Raw genomic sequence first — 23,145 nt, forward strand, 5'->3', positions numbered from 1 at the left:
TTGATGACCACATGCCAAACCATAGATGCTGAGTAATTAATTATCCAGAGTGCCTTGTGAATCATAAAGGCAATTAATCTTTTTATTCAGCTGAGCCCTATTGCAGGACATTATCAAAGCCATATAAGCCGAGTAAGCAAGAAGGAAAATATATTCCAATGCAATCTTAAGTAGTAAGATAATTATAAAAAAAAAAAAACAAAACAAACAAAAAAACCCCCAAAAACCCAAAGCAAATGCATATAACTTTAATCGAACTGTAAGTTATTTTTTTCATTTATTAATTCTTTCCTAAATTACATATCTTTTCTAATACCTAGATATGCATGTGATTTTCTGCTTCTGACACCCTTCTGCACACATAATTCCTCTTGCAATCAGTGAAATTTTAACATTTGGGTGTAGGAAAGTTTTTCTTCTTTATTATCTGGAAATGTTTGGTAGAAGGGCTATGTGCATAAGATCTAAGCCCTGAAATGAAGACATTTGGGCTTCCAGCTCCACACAAGACTTCTCATTTAACATTTGTGCAAAGGTCTCCAAGTTACCAGCTGCCTTTACATCAAAGCTGCCATTAAAACCTTCCTGTGTCCCACTTCTCCTGTGAGGATAAAGTCACTAGTAATAACTAGGTTACAGATCTAAGGGTGGTGAGGGTAATCTAAGTACAGACTACATTTCATACACACAAACAGGTCAAAACCCCTGTCTTGGATTTACAGATACATTTCAATGGGGATGAAATTGCCTTTACAGAAATCAGGCTAAGTTCACTGGAAGATTTCACCAATATAATTGGCAGCAGCTTCCTAGGGAGAGGAACTGCCGGAGGGATTGGGTACTGGGGGCAAAAGGACATTAAACACACTCTATCAGCTGCAGACTGCAGACGGTGCAGTAGCACTCCCACTGAGAGGTAATGGATGATGAAGAGACACGGCCAAAATGTCTCTGCAATGCTCATGAGCCCCAGCTGTGCTCAGGAAGTGATTTCTTCCTGAAAATCCAAAATCTTGGACCCTCCTGCCCTGGAGCAGAGCAAGAAGGAAGAGTGGAGGAGGAAAGTACTTTGAATGAAAACCACGTGCACAGTGTGTGCAAGGGGGACGTGGCCAAGGCAGGTATGTTTTATACTTTATGGAAGTGGCCCCTGGGAAACTTCTCTTTGTATGCTTTATGAATATAATATTTGTTCCACCGCGTGCTCAGCCATTTAGGCTCTAAGTTCTTTGTGCTGCAAAATAAAGCCATGAGCAGAGCGGTGTGCTCTTGCAAAGCTTCACTGACTCAACAGGATTCTCACCGGTGTTGCAGGCTGCATACAACCTGAAAAAAAAAATCCAAAGGAGCTAGCATCTTGTGCACACAAGACCTTGCACCCCACCTTATTGAATCTGTCCGTAGGTGGTGTTAAACCTGGAGTGTGGTCTGTCATTCAGAATGCCAGTGCACTAAAAAGAGATTGGCAGGAAGATGTTGTCTAGGAATATAAATGCCATGTGTTAAGTGGGGATTTTATTTGAAAGCTAGGTGAAAAAATGATTTTGTTATTGCGCTGTTTTTTGTTTGCTTGTGTAATTTCAAAGATGTGGCATTTGGTGTTACTGCACTCCAACAAGTTTGGAGCTATTTGGTAGGAATCCTGGAAGCTCTCTTATCACAGTAGACCACTGCACATTCAGAAAATCTGTCTATCATTTGGGTGTTGCTATAGCAACAACCTAGTTCCAGCTGGAAAAAACTGGTTCACTTCTGCCTGCGTACTCCACACTACAAGCTTGCTTTCTCCCATTGAGCAGCAGCAAAATGTCTTTTAGTATTTGAGGCATAAAATAACACCTGGGAAAGGGAACGCCATGGAAAGGACACCGCCCTACCCTCCTGGCATGCACTAGTAAGCAACTTATTTACTTCCAGATGAATAAAATATTGTATTTCTAAAACAGATTCCTGGTAATTATTTCTAACTTTGTTGCTGAACTCAAGTCTATATTAAGAAAAGCAATTCTGCAGCTTTTTAACCAATTAAGCACTTTCTTAGTTTTGCTATAAATAAAGATGCTGTTTTCATGGTAGTTATCACCAGTTCTCCTCCAGCTATTGGAAGGGGTGTGTGCTAACCCACCGAACTATAGAGATTACAAACGATCTCCAGATGGTACCATGGCAGGCCAAACTGATGGTATATTTAGGTCCAAATGCTTATCTTCCCAGTCACAAATGAGGAATTCTTTCGAAATGTGCCTGAGGTTTCCCAGGAGGGAAGGGGGGCTGTCCCTTGGGTCCCGCTTGGGCTCAGGAAGGACCTCTCCTGCACTGGTCCCAAAGTCAGGTCACTGCCAGGGCCGGTGACACGGAGCACGAGTGCTTCGGCAGCACAGGCTGTTTCTTTAGGACAATATGGTTTATGTGCCCCAGCTGTCAGAACTGTCCAGGCGTGAGGACAGTGTGCTGGTAACGTGCCAGCTTTCCACTGCAAAGTGAAAGAGGGTGATTTAGCTAGTCCATCATTTTTTCCTGAGGCAAAATTTCTGCAGGGCAAGTGGTGCCCTCATGTGCACCCCCGGTGCTTGCGGTCTCTGCCACTACAGGCCCCAGGGCAGCCCCCTCTGTCCTTAACGCAGTCATTCAGGTGCAAAAGGATAATGCTGAGACTTTTGGTCGCCTTTTCCTTTCCCTACCTTCCGATAAAAGAGTTGCTAGTTCTTCTCCTGCAGACTGAGCCCACAGAAAGCAGCAGGGTTTGTGTCCGCCTTGCTGAGGAGAAGGAAAAAGAGGATTACTGTAAAGACAGTGGGTTGCTACAAACACAGATGATCAGGCCATTAGTGTGTGATCTGGGCTTTAATATACAACTATCTCTGTGCAAAAAGCCTCCTGGAGGAAAAAATAAATTCTCACAAGTTGATCAAGTCAGATGCTGAACTCTTTGCAGGTCTTGGTGTTTCTCAGCCTTTTCTGATCTGACTTTCTCAAAGGATGGTCATGGACTAGTCCATGCAACGCTGTCACATCAGGCTAATTTCAGTACGATTCACTCCGAGCATTGTTTTATTACCTCTGGCTTCCTTCCCACAATTCTCTGGCATATTTACCTGCGTGAGTGGGAAGAATTTAGGGGAAAGGAGGTTTTAGCAAGGTGGGTGTTGGTCTCTTCTCCCAGCTAACAAGTGCTAGGACAAGAGGAAATGGCCTCAAGTTGCGCCAGGGGACGTTTAGATTGGATATTAGGAAAAATTTCTTCACCAAAAGGGTTGTCAAGCACTGGAACAAGCTGCCCAGGGAAGTGATTGAGTCACCGTCCCTGGAGGTATTTAAAATACGGGTAGATGTGGTGCTTAGCGACATGGTTTAGTGGTGGACTTGGCAGTGCTACTTTAATGGTTGGACTTGATGATCTTAAAGGTCTTTTCCAATGAAAATGATTCTATGATTCTACAATGATTCAATTTTTGAAATGTAAGTAGTTAGAATCTTTCTGAGGATCATCTCTGAATATCTGATAGATTGTTGGTATTCTGCAGACCAAGACAGAGAAATGCTGCTCTAAATGACCTCAGTTCTCCTTCTGTCCCATATATCCTTTTAATCTTGCACCCTGAACCCAGCAGAGACACTGCTTTTCTGTGATGTCTGTGTGTCCGCCAGCTGCTTTAAAGCTTCAGCCTTTTTTATCCTGACAGTGAATAACACAATTGCAATTTTAACAATGGAGAAGTTTCTTGTCCGCCTCCTTCAGTTCAGGCTGGTAGAGTGCTGAGGCTCAAATGATTGAACCGCATCATTATCATGATGCACAGATATTTACTTAACAAATCTCATCTCCAAATGATGCACCAAGGAATACAGGGAGTATGAATGCAATTGGTTTGGCAGCCCCCATTCGAATGGAGCAAGCTTCACCCCTCCCTCCTTTGTGCATGCTCTTTCCTGAGATCTCTCTCCTGCAAACAGCCCTGTGCAGCTGGATGGGGGGGACTGCAGGGGCAGCCAAATCAACAATGGGAAGATCTTGCATGGAAGAGTTTGCTCGGAGAGGCTGAAGCCTGTCAAAATATCTGGAGCAGCAACTGTGCATGGGATCCTGTTCTCTTCACTTAAGGTTCCTAATATTTAGGATGGAAAAAAACTGAAGTCTCAATGCTCTTCTCAGGACACCATTCTACTTTCAGCTCAAGTGGTGCATCTGTTTTATGCTTGGAATCCTTCAGTCGTTATGCACTCTAATATCTTTTATCTCTGCTATTTCCTTCATGCACTTCACCCATAGCAAAATCATTAGGGACATTTATGAAGTTAATACTATGCACAATAGGCTTAGCTACTTAGTCATTTTTCTCTTTCTTGTGTCGTTTATCCACCTACGCATGTGGTCTTTAGAGATGGGTAGGCTTCCTGGGAAGGGAAGGCCAGGAAATACACCTTCTAGTAATGGCATAAGGTACTACTTAATTTGTTTTTTAATGTGATTTGTGATGCAGCATTGCCAAGAACTTATCTTTCTGGTTGACAGAAACAGCCACTCTTTCACACCTGTTTGGATCCTTTCTAAATTCATTTCAGCAACCACATTGTTAAGAACATCTCCTATTGAAGGCTGCCTTGTTCCACTGTGGGTATGGGGTTTATTCTTCCGACACACTGTTTTGCTGTCCACTCATCCCTTTCTGAGCCTGGCTGGCCTGAGAATTCAACCTGTCTCTTGCATGTTATGTTGTGAAGCTCTAACTATAGCCCAAGGGATCAGTGTTGAACAACATGATTTTTTAATGAGCCCACTCAGTGTGGGTTGCTCTTGTTTAACATAAAAGAAAAGCATAATCCCCGCTCCAAGCCATTTGCAGTCTAAGGGCTGGATTGTGGCACTAAGCCACATCGAGCAGTGGGGGGAAGGTGCAGAGGGAGCTGCTCCTGAAGGCATTTTTACCAAGGCTGTGGGAGCTCAAAGAGCAGCAACTGCTGTTACTCTCATGTATAAACATGTGGAACATGACTGACATGAGTTGGTGGCCCAGCTCTCACTTGGGGGGCTTGGAAGGTGGGCATGAAGCTTCCCTTTATGTCTAAATGCCAGAAATGATGCAGGGAGGAGAAGGGTCCTTGTCCCCACTCTTTGTCACTCGCTCAGGATTACAGCAGAAGGACGTACAGGGTTGTTATAGGAGGTTGCAGCAGAGCGACTATCATCTTCCTCCACAGCTTTTTGCTGCAGACCTTGATAAGGCAACCAATGCAATTATCTTCCTGTGCAAATAGGTTGCAGTTGTTTAAATAGGAAGGGCAGCTAGATGTTTGCATTCAGCCACATAAGTGAAGGGACGCCAAGAAAAGCTAGGGTCAAGAAAGCTACTTTCCAGCCATGGCTGTTTACGCAGATTGATCAGACGTAGCATCATGAACCATGCATTTGGTCAGTGTGTGACTCAGAGATTGCTTCCTCTTCATCACCTGCTTTTGAAGCTAGTAACTCACAAAGAACCTTGATCTGCAGCTTTTACAGAAGTGGGCTTCTGGAGTCAGTGCTGTTCCAGTCCTTCAGAGGAAGAAGAACTTGCTCAACCAAGCTCTTATTACTATATAGGAAGCACATCTGTTCCTAAACAACCAGCTGTTTCTTAACAACCCTTTTCTGCAGAATATAGCATTAAAAATAGAAAAAAAATAATTCTAGTCCTCAGGCTGGCAAACAAAACCTTCCAGGTAAGCATTGATACTATAGATTCAGAGATTTTATTTTCTTCTTGACATCAGGGAGGCATCTTGCCAAGAAAGAGACAATCAGTGGTAAGAAAGTAGTTGGGGAAGACATTGCATTGGACATCTTCCAGGTGGCAAAAGAATCACTACCTAGGGAATGAGAACAGGAAGAAAGAAATAGAGAATGGGAAGGAATCAGGAAGACCCAGGACACTCCTTGCACTTCTGCATCCATGTACAGTGAAGACAAAATGGTGGAAAGAAGATTCATGGAGACAACAGCAGATGAAATGAAGCTGGCTGGAAACTGGAACATTTTTAGACTCAAGGAAGAAACCAGTGGAAAATGGGCGTCAGCTAACATCGTTAGCACACTTGACCTTTTGCAACCACATATGACTTTAAAAAGTCCTATTCTAGCAATAGAAATGTGCATTTGTCCTTCAAAAATGCAACACACTATACATCAGTGTACCAGACACAAAAACTGGACTGTTGCAACTCTGAAGTCTATAAAAGATGTCTGAAAAGCATTGTTTTGATAAGTCTGATATAGACAAAGAGGTACAAATTCCCAGCATGGACAAAATTACCAGTACCATTTCCTTTGTACATGGAAGATATACAATTATTAAGAAATCTTTAGTCTAACATAATTGTGCATAATAGTAAGAATTATGCCGGTATTACTATCTAAAACAAACAAACAAACAAACAAAAAGTCAATTAAGTTAAGCCATTGCAAAACCCGTGTTTGGATCAAGTTAGATCAGGACTTACAGACAGCTCAGGCAGCCCTAATTTTCCAGTGTACCCATGCTTTGGAAAGAGAACCAGAGTACCTGCAATGGCACCTAAAATAAGACCACAAATTCCAGCACTGAAATCCATCCACAGCCCAGCAGCCCCCAGCCTGAGATGTGCTTGCGAAATCTAGTAGATGCCTAAATATGAACATCAGTGTATATATGGACAAAAAACTGGTGAGCTGGATACCTTGTCCCTACCCAAAAGGCAGAGCCTTCTTTTTAAGACCTTTGGTCAGTAGGCATGTTCAGCGTGTGCCTAGTGCACGTGGACAGCAGTGGGTCCGGGTTCGTTTCACAACACCTTTGGGAAGGGCAAGGCCCTCTTTTCTGCTACAGTAGTTCAAGCTTGTACGTGAGGTGTGAGGGAGTTGCTTCAGTCACCTCATCGAGCCCCAAAGTATGTGAACTCACATGTCTGCCTCCATAAGTGCCACATAAAATAAACTGAAGTTGCGGGTGAATGGGGCACTGTCCCACTCTCCCATTGAACTGGAGGGATGGTGCAGCCAGGGAAGTACAAGTCACAGGTAAAAAGTACAAGAGGGCAAAGGGTGCCTGACCTAGCCTTGGGCTAGGGCAGAATTGCCTTTCCACATGGACTTTTCCCAGCATCAAATGCAACCTCCCTGAAGCCTGTACGGACAGTACAAGAATGTAACCTTCGGATGAGAAGCATATGCACCACAGATAACCTTATCAGACCTGAACACAGGCACACACAGGTTGAGAAACATTTGGCATGACAACAGAGATTCTTCCTGCAGCCTTGCAAAGCATATCCGTGCCAATTCAGTCAGACACAATAATGTATTGTGAAGTAATGAGTTTCCTAAAAAGGGCCAAACTCTGTGTTATGCCTCATAGGAACCACGGTGTGAGTGGTCCTTTTGTGCACAAGGCTCTACAAGTTAATAAGATTTGAAACCAACATCACTTTAATTTGGCTGTAGTTTCTTTCCAAGGGAAAGCTGGTTATGGTTTTGCAAGAGTAAATGAGCAACCGTGCAGACTTTTAGGCTTGATTATTTTTAATTACCGGTGCAGACATACAGGCACATGAAATATCTGATGAGGGATGGGAACCACACTTCCAAAAAACTGGTTTCAGCTCCCTGCTATGGCAGGCAGTCACATCTCACACAATTATTAAAACATTTTTGTCCAAACACAATTATGCCTACATTAAGAATTGTGGTGGCATTACTATATATTAAAAATAAATACATAAATCAATAAAACCGAAGTAAATCTTTGACCTAGTTAAATCTACTTCAGAAACGAAGCTCGGTCTAACCTTCTCCATGCTCGAGTACTGAAGTTCCCCTTGCAGGTCTGGCAAGGGATGCGTTGGTGACTATGCACACTGGGCCATGTACAGATGGCATGTAGGGGATATTCTGCTGCTACAGACTAATGTTCTCAGCACCTCATAGCTGTCACTGGAACCTTATGCAGAGACAGTGCAAGGGTTGTTTGTCCATCCTATCCCACCTGGAATTCTGCTATGGGACTTTGCTGTTGTTTAAACAGTGGCTGGAAGTTTTGTTCTTGTTTCTGGCCTGCCTCTGATCACCAGGGAGCTGGCCTCAGAGAAGTCTCCTGCTGCCTGTCTTCCTGCCGTTCTCAGCCCTCCGCTGCCCTGAGAACCAGAGCAGCTTCCCTGTTGGTTCTGTTGCGGTGAGCTCAGGGCATGGTTACCAGCTGCCCCAATTGCAAGAGGATTTTCTGTCTCTGAAGAAAGCCATGGGAGGATACATCTAGTACCACAATAAATAAGCTTGGTAGAGACGAAGTGTGATACAGGAAGGACACAGATCCACAAGACTGAGATGGTTCTTTCAGCCAAATGTTCATTTGCAGTAAACACTAAATAAAACCTATGGGCTACTCTTCTCAGAAATCTCTCATCTGAAGTCCTGGGCTGGTTAAAAAACAACTACCGTGGTGTTCCAGGGGAATGTATGAAGTCCATATTTGCAATTAAATTCAAGACAGCAGTGAATGACTTGAATCAGCTGTAATCCAGGGCTACCACATCCCGGCTATCTATTCCATCTGTAGTGACAAGTAATTATGGTTTGTCCAGGGAGTATGTGACTCAGATATCAAGAACACTTCTCACAGTTAATTCTTTAAAGATTTGGTGTCTGGTAGCCCTGGACAGTAGGGCATGGGAATCACTCCCTTTTTTTCTTAATCTTAAGTAGCACAGTGATCCAAATTTCAGTGGCAAAATTTAAAATTATTTTTATTCAAATGAGATACTTTTTTCAGATGGCAAGAAAATAATTTTATGAATGTTAGTCTTTTTATTATAGGCATGCAACAAACGCCTTTCACAGGAAATAATTCTTAGGCATTTACATTTGAAAAGCAGTACTGTAAATAATGAGCTTGAATACCTCAGGGAGTGAGGATGTAAAATCATAGCTTTCAAAGTTAAGTAATTTTTAAAGCTAAGCATGGTCACAACCTCTTTCAGTAGGTGTGAGGGTTTCCTAAAAAAATAACATTTTTTCACCTCTCTAGTTCTAAAGTGTGATTGATGGTATTTCAAAAAAATTCAGAAGAAAGTTTTTTTCTGTGCTGTGGTTATGAATGGAAAGTTTCATCCCTGAAAGTTGTAAAATAACTGAGACATAAATCTTGCAAAAGAAGTGTTTAGAATAAGCACAATAATTCAGACCTAATTATGTGGTCATAAATAGGATTCTTTAATATATAATAGGGTCCAAAGTTTCATAACTCTCATAATAAATCTTGGTTTAGTCTGGAGAAAAAGGCAGGGTTCATGCTCAGATGTGCTCATTTAGATTTATAATTTCTTTTAAACTGGTTCATAAGACCCTAGACTCAATATCATTAGTGAGTTTTGCAGGCAATATAAATCTCGGTTGGAGTTTTTGCAGAAGGCTAATAATTTGTCCTAAAAACTCATGGCTATATTGAATCACTTTCTGATGTCATTAAATTAATTTTGTTTTCTCTCAAAGTCTATAAAATCCTTTCTTGCAACATTCTAGGCATTTCAGCCCTGCAAGGAAAATAGCCATATAGAGGGATTCACATTAATTAACAGTAGCATTAATACCAAAACAAGAAAACCAAACCAAACCCGAGGCTCCAGTCCCATATTCAGCCTGTATCATTAGTACGAATCAGATGTACTGATCAGTGAAGCAATTTGCAGGCGGGACTTTGGGAGTGACAAAGCCTGGGATTTCCTGCCAGCTGCATCACAGAGTTCCTGTGAGATGCTGGCCTCATCATTCAGCTCATTGCAATGCTGCCAAGCCCCAGTATGCAAATTAATTCACCAGCTCTTCCCTTCACCTACCTCTGAGATTTAAAAAAATTACTGTAGGTACCTCTTGTTTCTTTGCTTTCTAGGCTGGTGGGAGTCCCGTTTTTCGGGTTTCCACTACCGTCTTCCAGAACCATACACATACACCATTTTATTCCTGAACAGAATTTATATTCTCACACAATCTCTTGGCTCCATGAGCTGGAGCGTTCACAAGAAATGTATCATGAGGTCCACAGTGGAACCGAGAATTGGTAACTGCTGTCCTCGGTGAGTCCTGCTTGCAATGAGAATGCTCTTCCACTGATTGCATCTGCTTCACATGGATTTACAAAGATTTAGCTCGTGTTTGCAGGTCTCTGAACTGCTCAGGAGAAAGGTGCGATATTCATGCTGAGCACAAAATGCTGTAATGTCTAGCTTTGAAGTCTGCTCAACTGTTGGCCATACAGCTGATGAGACTTATCCAATTTCTAGAGCCCTTCATCTGCTCTATGAAATGAAAAATAGCTGTATTTATGTAAATACTAGATAAAGTGCCAGTAGGTGGCACTTGAAAATATTTACTATGTTTCCTGCATTTTATTGGGCCAATGAAAACATGTTACTGTGCACTGCAAATGGTTTCCTCTATGCAGCTCTTCACATCAGCTTGTAACAAGAGGGGGGTCAGTTCCTGTGCTCTGTTAGGCTGGTGCGTGGCAGCGTAACTCCGCCTCACTTGCTGGAGTGCTGGTGGTGCAAAAGAAGAGTGATGTTCAGCACTGTGTGTCTGTCCCTGGCGTGTGACTGCCTCCGGGCTCCAACACGGGTCCCTTAACCTTCACAGAGACCAGGCACCAGGCTTATTTTCTGACTTTCTGGAATTCTGTTTTTGTAAGATTTAACTGCGTACAAAACAACTCTGATCTTTGCACACACTTCCACGCTTATTTTATTTTACTGCACTTTGAAGTAATTGTAAACAATGGTATGGAAATATAGAAGGAAATCTCTCTAGAGAAGGATGGGGAAATTACTGCAGTTGGAGAACCATAGAAAACAGAGCTACGAGGGACTATGAGAAGTTGTACACCGAAAGCATTTGATTTAGCATGGATTTTGGAAGATTACTGCAGTATAATAATGTCAAATCAATTTAAAATCATTCTTTGCAGCAGTATTGTGTTAAAAAAGGAAAGAGACTTCTGAATGCCTGACCAAATAAAGAAAGTTGAACACTTTCTATTCCAATATAGGTTTCAACACATGGATTCTGCCTTTCTTCCCACTCCGTGCATTCCATGACAGTATAACTTCTAGGAGTTATTGCACTTGTAGTTAGCGATTTCTTTTCAGAAGTGCAAGAGAGAGCAGAATCAGACGTGGCATACCACAAAATTTTATGCAGTGGTTTTGTAATGAGAGAAACAATATTGCTTGAAGTAGAAGGGGAAAATGGTCCTCTGATGTGCTTTTCTACAGCAGCCAGGGAAAACTAGCAACATGGTGGAAAGTAATTTTATGTTTTGACCTCTCAAATTCTTTATAAAGCACTTTCATGTGCTATGAGAACTGAGCTGTAACCCCTGTACCAAGTATTTGAATTCTCTAATCTCTTTCCATTACTCTGCCAAATCTGAGTTTCTTAATCCCTTCTCTTATTGGAAGAGAAAATCTGTCCTGCACCCATAGAGATTCAAGTGATATTAAAAAGCTGAAGAGAGAACCAGTGCACTCGTTTGCCTTTCAGCAAGGAATAAATCGTAAAAGCGAGAAACAACCTCTGAGCGTTAAGGAAAAGGAAGAAGACGTGGCACGAGGGATGAGCGTGACTTCACACGCCCTGGTGTAGACTGTAAGTAATTCTGCTGAAGCGGCAGTGGCGCAGGGGCCGGTGCCACCGAGAGCAGAGTCCGGCCCCTTCAGGATATCTCGTCTCATGATGGACTCTATCACAATAGACATACATGAGGGCAATTTACCTGTTATTGCCATTGTAGATATGCTACTCTTCCTGTACTACTTAGAATCGGCCAGTAAAGATCATACGAGGCAGCAGGAAAACAAGAGAAGCAAGCAATAACTTAGCCACTAAAGCATATATCCCATTTGTAAGATGCTGCAGAGGTTTTAACCCCTTTCTTGCTTTTCTGAAATGCTCTTTGTGCCCTCAGGAGCTGCCATGACAGACTATAGCACCCAGGACCTCTCGTACTTCTGGGAGCCCAGGAAAGCTTTCTGCCTTGCCAATCAAATGAACAAAAAATCTGACGTTTCATCTGAAGCAAAAGATCAGTGCAAACCAAATCTTGTAGCCAGGAGGGGCCCCTCCTGTGGTCAGCAGGCCTTCTGGTTCACTGTCAAGGTTAAGAGTGGTCTCCTTACACTTTTTCTAGGAAAAGACAGGTGAGGATGAAATAACTTCTCTGAACCAGCAGAGGCTGTCAGGTCCTGAAAATGTGAAAGCTAATCATTGCAGATGTAGCTGTACCGTAAACTGCAGAAGAGTCTCAGAGCATAGCTCCCACCCATCCCATCCTCTCAAGAGTCTTGGGCTAAATGAGGCGCATTGCCTCTGGTTTATAGAAAACGAGCACAAGATATTGGTTTTAATGGCAGCAGGCAAATTGAAATAAATAATGCCTAGATCTCTGTAGTGAACAAGAGCCTCTCAGGGATAAAAAAATGAACAATTTTGTCTAGCAAGGGCTTACAGACCACAGTACACCAGCCACTTCACACTGACCCATGCCTGGACAGAGACAGGACTTCTCTCCATTAGCGCTGGTTTGGCTGTTGGAGTAGCTGCTCTGCGGGGCATCAGCTCTCACTGTCGATGGCTCCTGTCCAAAGCAGAGTTAACTCTGATCTCTATATGCACCCAGGGACAGGCTCTGCCAGGACGTCTTCCACTCTGAAGCTGAAAATGCAGATGCTAGCTCCACAACTGAAAATAGAGATGCTAGCTCTGTTCCTCTCTTTCCCGCCTTTCCACTGTATTGTCCTGCTTTGCGTTACTGTCATCACAGAGAGAGCCTGCAGTGGGACTCGAGATCTGGGCTAACATACACTGGTCTGAGCAAGACCCAGGGCACAGGGTGAGACTGTGAAGCACTCTGGAGCTTTTGAGGAAGCTGGATTGGATGCTTTAATATGCACAGTGCAAAAATCAGAGTTGCACTGGTGCTTGCATTGCGGTGCTAAGTTATGTGATTCTTAATTTTTGTGATATTAAATTTGCAATCACAGTGCCTTAGTCATTTTATACAGTAACAAATACAGTCATCCCAACTGTAAAAAAAAGGGACCATTTTGTTGCATTGTTCAGCACAGGGAACAGAGAATCCAACCCCACAGCTTTCACTGACTGACACACCAAATCATCATTTATACAGGCAAAATCCCTTTCAAGGTTACTCACACGTGAATGGTCATAGGATCAGGCCCACAGAAAGCACTTGCTGGTTTAACTTGCTGTTGCATTGCCTTTAGTCTGTCCTGGTATCCCTACTGAAACTGCAGCCAAGCATTGTGTTAAACTAAAGTCTATGTATTTTTGTCTCCACAGCTGTGATAGGAGAAGTCACAAGAGCATTTTGCTGCCAATGAAGTGGAGTCTTTTCAGTAAGTAGTCTGCCAGTGGCAATACACCAAAATATTGAAACTGAGAGTGCAGCAGGTATATAGATTTTGAACAAAAATTAAATTATAGTAGACAGTTCTATCTCCTTGCCCTTTCAATTACTTCTGTTAATGATATATTCAAATCAATAAAACTACGTTTAGTAAAACAGAAAAAGAAATTGCATCAACTGTGTTTGGAACTGATTCCTGAATCTTCCAAATTACTTTCCTTAAACAAAGAAATAAGTTTTTCTCTTCTCTTTTGAGGGTGAAATTTTCCTCTTTCAGATGAAAAGTAACTTGTATCTAAGAAAAAAAATCCAATGAACAATGTGATAGGGTGCTCCTTCTTTCAGGGACCTTTTGCTCTGCCTATATGCATGTAAATACAGCTATGACAGCCACATTCCTGTTTTAACCACATTTTCCTCAGCAGCGATCCTCCCTTTCCCTCCCTATCTATCAATCACTGGTGACCTGTCTTTACCCTCAAAACTCTTCACTGCCTGGCAATACCTGGCCTGTGATAACCACCAATTTTCATGTTCTTAGTAATTACATCACTGTTGTCCTCCACCGCTTTGTTGCGTTCAGGTTGTGTTTCTGAGCTTATCGTGAAACAAAAAGCTGCTCAGTCCAGGACCATCTATCTGAGAAGTGCTCGAACAACACCTGGAACAACACAAACTTGTATTGGGAGAATGGCAGAGAGACATCCCCCTGCACTAGCAATGCTGCCATGGAGGCTAATGCTACTGCACTGCGAAAAATATTCACCCCAACTGCCATTTGAGTTTCACTCAAATTTACTACACAGATTGCTCCTGCAGGAGGAGAGCTCAGGGTCCCTAAGGATCTTGCTGCCTAAATAATAAGAGCATCTGCTGCAGGTAGGAGCGACTCTCTGGGCAATCCCCTCTGTGCGGGGTTGGGAGCTGTGTGAGCAATAGGGGTGGGTTTCAGAAGTCGTGGGGTTAACAAGACTTTAATTACCTAGTGTTCAGAGTTTTATTAACGAGCAGGTGTTTCATTTCTATAGGATCTTTTCAACATGGCTGGGCATGTGTATTATTTGCCTAGTAATATTCAAGCAGGTGTGAATTTACTGATGTGGATTTACCAGTGGCAGGGGGTGAGATGGGACAAAAGGAGGTGAAAGGCTAAGGGGGTTGTTGCTCCTCCACTAACACCGGTTGTTTCAAGGCAGGTAATGTGGCCATGGGGTCACAACGCAGTGCCATCCTTCCCTTTAAGCTCGGGCTGGAGCTGAATTTATTGCTGTTGAAAGGAAATAAACACATTGCTGTGGTCCAGACTCAGCATCGGAGGTGGTTTCTTCAGGAAGTGTTACAGACCTGGAGAGCACATTGATTGTGAAAGTCCTCACACACTTTCATTGGAGTGTTTTTGTCCTGTAGCCAACATCCCTCCTCATGCTGTGTTGTAACACTGATCTGCATCCAGTGGCAGGGTCTCGAGGTTGTGCAGAAATATTGCAAATTTGCTGGCAAAGCTCCAGATAGAGTTCAAAAGAGGCAGATAATATTCATTAGTACATCAATTCAGTAAAACAGTGCCTATGTTCATTCAGGACCATGAAAATTAGCTGGATGTTTCTCTTCTGACACTTAGCAGTACAAAGCTTAGTGTTTTCAGACTCAAGATGCTCTGAAGTTGCCATATTTTATAATATCAACACCAATTTTCTTGACTGAGCTGGTCTGCTGAGCACTTATTTGGAGCGACATGACCTGACCTATTTTTCCTTTCCAAAGCAATCTGATATTTTTGCAAATCTAAAACCTTGGTTTCCAATTGTCTGTTATCCCAATGTGAAATTAGATGTATCTCCTTCAATGCTTACAAGCAGAGTAAAATTCACTCCATTATGATTCAGTGCTGAAATCTTACAATGAGTAGATGACCCTGTCCAGACGTTGTAACAGCTCTGTCCCTGGCCCTTGTGAGGAATGAATAGACTATCTTCTCATCTGATTCCCTTTCCCATCACGGTTACCAAAACTGCAGGGAGGAAAGAAGTGGGGGATGCAGGGGCAAGGCTCTGCCTGTCCTACTTCTGCTTCACCCATCCAGAGGGGGCTTTTCTGAGGAAGTCTGAGAAGATCAAAAAGAAGTCAAGCCCTTAGTATTTCACAACGTTAGCTGTGTTGCTGTAAGAATAACCTATTTTTTGTGACAGTATCGGAATGATGCAGTTCACTTCCCTTAGTGCCACTGCATGAGATTCGTCCACTTAATTTAGGCATCTTATTTATCTATAAGCACCTGGTGAAAAAGTCTTCTGATGTAAGTGCTTCAGTTAGCTGCATTGTCATTGGAGAGTCTTTGAGGGCCTCCAGAGAAAGACACTACTCCGACACGTTCATTTAGGTGGAACTGATTCCACTTGGCCAATTCCCACTTCTGAGACACAGAAAAAACCAACCTCAGTTAGAATTTTTTAAAACCTTTTTTTTTTCTAATGAGAAGAGACAAGTCTTTGTTTCCTTCTTTGTCATAGATCTAATTTTCTAATTCGCCCTCAGTTTGCCACAACCCACTTCATTTCTTGATCTGTCCTGTGTCCATTGTGTCTCCCTCTCCTGTTTTAGTTATTCACCTGACACTTTCCTCTGTCTCCTTCCCCTCAGTGCAAAATGTGTTTGTGCTCCTCTGTTGTCCCAGGATCCACCCATGACTAGCTGCAGGCTTCTCTCACGGTTCCTTAACCTCTGACAGCTCATTGAGACATTGCTTTCTTTTGCAGCCTGAGTTCCTCTCCACCAGCCATGTGTCAGGCCCATCTCCAGCCTCAGTGCCACTCTTCTGATGTTGCTCAGATGTGTTCAGAGTCAGTGCCTCTTGGTGTACCCTCAGGAACACTGGCCATGTCCTTAAAATGTTGCTCCTTGAAGTCTGCGACTCCTATTTCTTCCTCAGTTCCCCTTTTGACCTGGCTTGGGCTGCCAAACTAACACCAGAGCAATCTTGTAGGCAGAACAAGTGGTCATGGTAGGGGACAGCTTTTGTGATGGGGGTTAGAGTTTGCTGAGACATTAAGTTCACCAGCTGGATCCATTGAATGGGACTGAGCAGCCTGAGCATGGACCCGTCCCTTTCCCTCTCCTGTCCTTAGAGGAGCTGTAGCTATGCAGGCGGAGGGAAGGGTGCTCGTCTCTAGAGCCAGCGCAGAGACTGGGGGTGTCCACCCCAGCCGATTCCCGGTCAGACCCCTGGAGAGCGGCTGTGCACAGATCCCTGCGTGCTGCGTCCTACCAGCCCAGGCAGCACCCAGCTGCTGCTTTGGCACAGGTGGGGTTTTCTCTTGTCATGGTAATATTTGTGGCTGTATTTGTCTCCTTGCTTTGAGTAGTATCTTCTCGGGTCAGGTCAATCACAGCACATCATGTCATGCAAAGCATGAAGTGCGGGAATGTGACAATATTAATGGAAAAAATTTTTATGGGCTCCAGGGAGAAGACAAACATTCTGAAAACTAAAACTAAAAATAACTGAGGGTTTCACATCCTCTGACTGGACCCATTTGAAAGTCTGGTTGCTGCCTATTATAGATGAAATAACTCAGTCTGCGGCTTTCAAATAGGATGAAGTTAACTGAGCAGGTCTTTTATCTGTCTTATAACACTCAAGCCCATTTCACATCTCCAATTTAAGACAAGTTCTGTCCTGACAGAGACAAATGCCTACACTGAGGTCAGTACAGGATCAGGCCTCTGTCAGTAGTGTCAGCATATATGAGTTTTATGGAAGACCTTGTCCAAAGGCTACAGGTGAGGAATAGTTATTCCATGTTTAGGTATTATGATTATGTCCTGACATTTAATGCCTTTGCATATTAATCATTTTCCGTGGACAGGTCTGAAGTTCCGGGGTCACAATCAATAGTTATACAATATTACAGGCACCAGTCAATAACAAACACACAAAAAAATTTCTATCACAAGTCTGACAGCTACTGTATGGATTACAATAGTATTACTTTATACAACTTAAACCATTTGTTTGCAAAGTCTCTGAGCACTGGCTAGAATGAAGTCTCAACAGCCTTAAAATGTTAATTCCTCATCTTTTACATAGCACACAATTGCAGTTATTTGGAAATTATAGTTTTGGATACACTAGTTAGTGATAACTTCTTTTTTAAAAAATAATTACACAGTTTCTGAATTATATGCATTGGCGCCTGTTTAGCAGGGCTTTTTTGACAAAAAAACCCATTCCTCCTCTTGAATTCAAAAATGTCTAATGAACAGTGGGTGTTGCCAGAAGAAAATAGAAAACTATTATAAAACAAGGATTTAACAGTAGTGCTGGAAAAACAGGGTAACAATGAGAAAACTTGTCTGGCAAACTAGCTGCACTGCTGGTGCAAACTGGAATAGTCCTTTGGGTTTTATAGAGTTGTGATGAATTACTTCAGCTGACAAGCTGGGCACATTAAATGTCCTCTCTCCTCTTCCCCCTCCCACTTCCCCCCAATTTTTATGTAAGATAGGAAAAAGAATAAATAAATAAGATGATAGGAAAAAGAATAAATAAATAAGAAACAAAACAATCATTATCTTAAGACATGAAAATGAGCAAAACTCTGAGGCTCTGGTTAGTCCAAACACAGATTTTGTCCTCTTCCCCTAGAATACAAGGAATTGGACAACAGAAAATTGGAGTAACACATTTTTGTGGCTGTACAGCCAACATTTTATAATTTACATAAGGGGAGAAAACATCTTTAAGAAAATGGACTTTAACACCATGAAAACAGGAAAAAAACTTTTCCCTGGAGGGCAAGAACAAACTAAACTTGTTTTTTAGGTGAAAAAGAAAACATAGCAGCCAACAGCCCATGGAAACAGTAGATTTATCTATCTGACCAAGCACAGATCTAGTAACCATAGCTGCTTGGGATTGAAAGGTTACCATCCTGAAGTCATTTTAGAGAAAAAAACAACAACAACCAAACAAACAAACAAACAAAAAAAAAGCCTAAACAAGCTGGCTATTCTCCTCTGTGCTATCCTGGTTTGACAAACGTTTAACACACCACTTTTTTCATCTATTGCTTTTGGCACAAAAGCAGGACAGTAGACAGCATCACTTCTTGTGAAGGAAGAGGGAGCTATCCTTGCAGAAGGTTAAATGTGCAACCACATGTATTTGAAGCACAAATGGCAGCTCTGTCCATTGTCTTATGGTCCTGGTGCTGATATACTCAGAAAAAAAGAGACAAAGGATGAAACTCTGGTCTGGTTTCATTTTGACTCAAGCCACAGAGCGAGCTCAATGGAGCCTTTTGCTGTGAGCATAGAACAATCTCAGTTTGGAGTCTTTTTTTTGGTTATACGTTAGGTGGGTCTAGGTGAAAAAGTCAAACCATATCAGTTACATATGCAAAAAAATGTAAGCAGAACATCTGGCCCATTTGTTCGCATGTGTTTGAGTACAGCAGGATGCCTGATATTTTTGGTGGAACCCAAAGGATCCTAGGCTGATAGTGATCCCACCCAAAACTTAACCCAAAAGATCCCAAAACCAGAGGATCCCCCACTGGCTGACTTTTTGCAACAAAACAGTCTGGGAATGCTCACACTTAGCAGAACAATGTCTCAGCTGTGGGAATAGTAACAAAGAGCTGAAGGCAGTAGCTGCTCCAGCTAGACTTGCATGAGCATTCCTGTGCCTGAGATAAAGACACACAGCATCTGTGAATATTCCAGGTTTAAGATGTTGTTACTCACAATATCCTTTCCTGAGCAAGGGGTAAGAGGGAAACAGAAAAATGCAAAGAACAAGGCAGTTTTGTTCTGACCACAGAATGCAACTCTCCATACAGATCCCTCAGGACATACGATCAATCTGGGAAGGGGACAGGGTTAAACATGAGGTGAAAGATTTGAATTTGTAGATCCATTGGATTAAGACCCATATAGCGGATCCCCTCCTAGGTGGAGGAGATCTCCTTAGCATGGCTCCGTAAAACCTTGTATGCGAAAATAGCCAAGGCTAGTCTGGTGCTAGGCCTATAACTGAACTAAATGTGGAGCTCTGATTTCATTGGAAGCTCCTCTTCCATATCCCTTAATTCACTTTCAATTATAAGGAGCTCTTCCAAAGGCATTCTGCAGGTCGGGCAGTTCTGAGGTTACAGCCATTTTGGAGCACTTTCCAAGGCATTTAGACAATACCTAGACCTACTGGAACCCCAATGTTTGTGGTGTCACTGACAGATTTGCACTTGAGTGTGCAGTATGACCATGAACAGTCCTCAGGAGGTGACCAGGAGAGAACAGATGCAGGAAGGGTATTTTACCCTTGACATCAAACTCAGTAGCCTTTTTCTAAATTCTGTCTCTCTTTTCTTAATAGCAAGTGAGAATAGAATGAATGCATGTGGTTGAACATGAAATAATTAGTTTATATGACCTAAAAGAGGTGGGTTTTTTTCTTTGCTTAAAATTTATCATTTTGTTTTGAACAGTGTCTGCTTGATATCCATGGTTTCAAGGAAGGCTGTTCAAGTTTGGAGAATTTGTTTGCCTAGCTGTACTATGTATCTTCATAAAGCCAGCAATGTAGCTGCAATTCAAGGCTCATTTTTCTTCCTCTCTTTGAAATATCTAGTTAGAAAGGAAATCACTCAGGAAGGAGTGCAACAAAAAAGATTAATTATAGCAGAGCACTTACAATGCAATGGTAAGAATTGTGCTGGCCCTGTTGGATATTTATATGACTGGGAAGAAGAATGATCAGGAGGCCCACAGTGTTTCTTTGAGATCAGAGGCAGTGCTCATCAAAGAAAGACCTCATCTGTACAAAGATCCCCCATGTGCTTCATCACTGTTTTTTCTATGAAGACCCCAAACCTCACTGAGTGAAATGATCTCATTATATTGGAGATTGCTAATACTTGTAAGTGGGATTAACACAAAGGCTTATCTAGATTGTAGCAAACCGCACAGATTGGACCCATAAGAATGATACAAAGGCATTGTAAAAAACATTATATATTTCTGAGTACCTTACTCTGTAAATGGCTATAGAGAGTCACATCAGTTCCTAGCTGTTAATTATCTGTGTCTGTGGTGGGAGAGGAATGTGTGACAGTGAGGAGCATGTGGTATATTAATCTGTGAGGACTTAAATAAACTTGAGCTCTGATTAAAGACAGGTTAAGTCCTGTTCAATACCAGATCGATATAATATTCTGGAAGGGGGCAGGGGGAGAGAGAAGTCGTAATTTTTGATAGCTACATGAAAGCTGGGTAGAGAAACTGGTAGAACGAGTAGCAGAATATACTCTCACCAGAGTAAAATGTATTCATGGAATACAAAAAGAAATTTTAATAGATGAATTTTCCTGTGTTTCTTCTGTATATATATTGGTTTATATTCTAGAGTGCCAATTTTCTCAAAGCCAAACTTCACTTAAAAATGGGATAACGTGCTTTTCACAGGCCTAGACATTTGGGATTGCAGAGCAAAAGAGTATCACTGAAATGCCAGCAAAAAGTGTATGAACAGTTGCACACTGTGCAAGGAGATTAGGCAGTCTTTATCCACACCAGTGAAATATCAAAACATCTCTTTCAGGTCTACAGTACAGGCATGACAACCAAAGAATCTGAATTATGCTGTCCTCCAGTCTCTTCTGTCACGCTCCTTTTGGCACTTTGCACAAAGTAGATGGATCAGAGTTCACACCTGTGAAGAGCTCTGCTGAAATTGCAGAAACAAAGGTATTTGTTGGAATCCAATTCCCCAAATAATATGTAGCACTCCTTATCTCAGAGGGCATGTACCAGATGCTAACACATCATCCTGCAAGCAACAAGACACTGTCAGCAGCTGTTGAGACAATGAAATGGCTGATTTTATTTCTCTGATAGCGATTTGGTTGCCTGAAGTAGCTCATTTCTGCCAAAGGTAGACCATGGTGTTTGAATGGGGGGAAGCTGATCATTAATGGTAATTTGCTTTGATCTTTATGAATATAGAATTAGAGTGGGAGGTGTGTGCGCTTTAATTGCCTTCTAGCTTCGCCAAGGCAGACTAATATTGACTAATATTGATTAAGTGGGATGAAATCCTCTTCTAATTTTTTCTCCTAAGGAGAAAGCAAATTGGTTCATTCATTAGATCACAGAATTGGTGAATTGGTTCATTCACAGAAAAGAGGCCTGTTCCCAGAACACCTACTGCTCAGATATCGATAGCCCCCTCCCCCCGTTATTGGAAACTCTTGTTTGTATTTGTCTCCTTTTGGTGAAATTGTTTCCCAAAATAAAAGCACTAATGGGGAGGTTTTAAGAACCCCACTTGCAATATTTATAAAATGAGTGGGCTATGTTGGGCTGTTCATCACATTTGTTCAGTGCCCTAACGTAGACTCTCTAAACCCATTCTTGTGGCACAAGAAAGTCACAGGGTCATTTGCAATGGTTACACTGTGGACCCAGGGAAAGAAAATCAGCTAAGACGCTGGCTTGCTAATTAGCAAGTGCTACTTCAGGTTTATTGGCTTGAAATAAAGTTAAAGTCATTAAAGTCAATTTAAACAAACCTTCAGACCATATTGGTTTTTTGTTTCTAGGTAGTAAGCCCTTGTAATCCTCTAAGGTCTTCATCTCTAGTACATTAAAATTCAACCTTCTAGAACAGGTCCTTTAACTGTGAGCACATCTGAGTATGATGACCTTGTCTCCCTATTGACAATTGTGATGTGGGAGGCCAAAAGAAGTAGAATGGGTCTAGAGTTCAAAATAATATTTATCCAGCTTCCTAGCCCATCAGAGGATGGCCAAGCTCAAAACTACTTGACATATATAGAGAATAGCAACCTGTAGATCTCATTTCCGAGAGAAGTTCCAAGTTTTTTGCACTTCCAAGATGATGATTCTGATGCAGCTACATTAACACTGTCAGGAGTAATTCCAAGTTCTTTGTGTCCCAGAATGTGGTGGTTTTATTCCAGGAGATTTTTTTTTTTTTTTTTATTCAGCAAAAATTCTAGGGTGAAGCGATTGTTTCAGAATATTGTTATTTATTTTGGAATAAAGTGTTCACTTACTCTGGGAAGGCAATGTCATGTAATTTCTGTGCATTGACAATCCTATTTATTGTTATTTTAACAAGCAGATATTGGCTCAGGAAGGAAGATTTCCAAAACATCACTACATTTTATGTGAACTTTAATTTTATTCCTGAGCAGTTCAGCGTGAAGAAATGCCTGTTTCTGCAGCTGAAAAATTGTGTGAACAGTTATATTTGAAAACTGGTAACAGAAGGTTGGAGGTCACACATCAGTCTGAAAAAGTAAGGATGTCTTTAGCGGATAAAGTGCAGGAACCCTCAGGGAACAGAATACACTCAAAATCCATACTCCAATGGAGCCTGTCACTACTTTCTTATCAGTTCCAGGAGGATCACGATTACATACCTGTACAACACAGATTTGTGGTAAGGCCTTCGGGATGCTACCGCTGTTTAAAGGAAGAAATTTAGGGTACTTTGTATAGCAGTTTGTTTACTCCTGCATATGAGTACAAGTGCTTTTGTGTTTGTTTTTTTTTTTTAAAAACCCTTTTGGTTATCAATCGAATTAAGATCTTGATAAATATATTACTTGGGGTTTTTTTCTGTCAAATGCCTCTCGGGATATGTATTTCTGAACAGGATACCTGTAGTATCCATTTAGATTGCCACAAGTACCAG

The 23,145-nt window shown here is 41.9% G+C and overlaps 1 protein-coding gene and 1 long non-coding RNA gene across 2 annotated transcripts in view; one reads left to right on the plus strand and one right to left on the minus strand.

The window, feature by feature from the left end:
• ST6GAL2 (ST6 beta-galactoside alpha-2,6-sialyltransferase 2) overlaps positions 1-23,145 on the minus strand; it is a 191,950-nt gene that overhangs the window by 87,227 nt on the left and 81,578 nt on the right. The gene's annotated exons all lie outside the window — the stretch shown is intronic.
• LOC129208210 (uncharacterized) lies at positions 341-21,554 on the plus strand. The gene is made up of 4 exons (XR_008577716.1): positions 341-1,121; positions 11,543-11,647; positions 13,361-13,416; positions 21,025-21,554. It is a non-coding gene; the product is annotated as an uncharacterized LOC129208210 (long non-coding RNA).

The sequence above is a fragment of the Grus americana genome, chromosome 1, assembly GCF_028858705.1.
Source record: "Grus americana isolate bGruAme1 chromosome 1, bGruAme1.mat, whole genome shotgun sequence".
In the NCBI taxonomy this organism is placed as follows: domain Eukaryota; kingdom Metazoa; phylum Chordata; class Aves; order Gruiformes; family Gruidae; genus Grus; species Grus americana.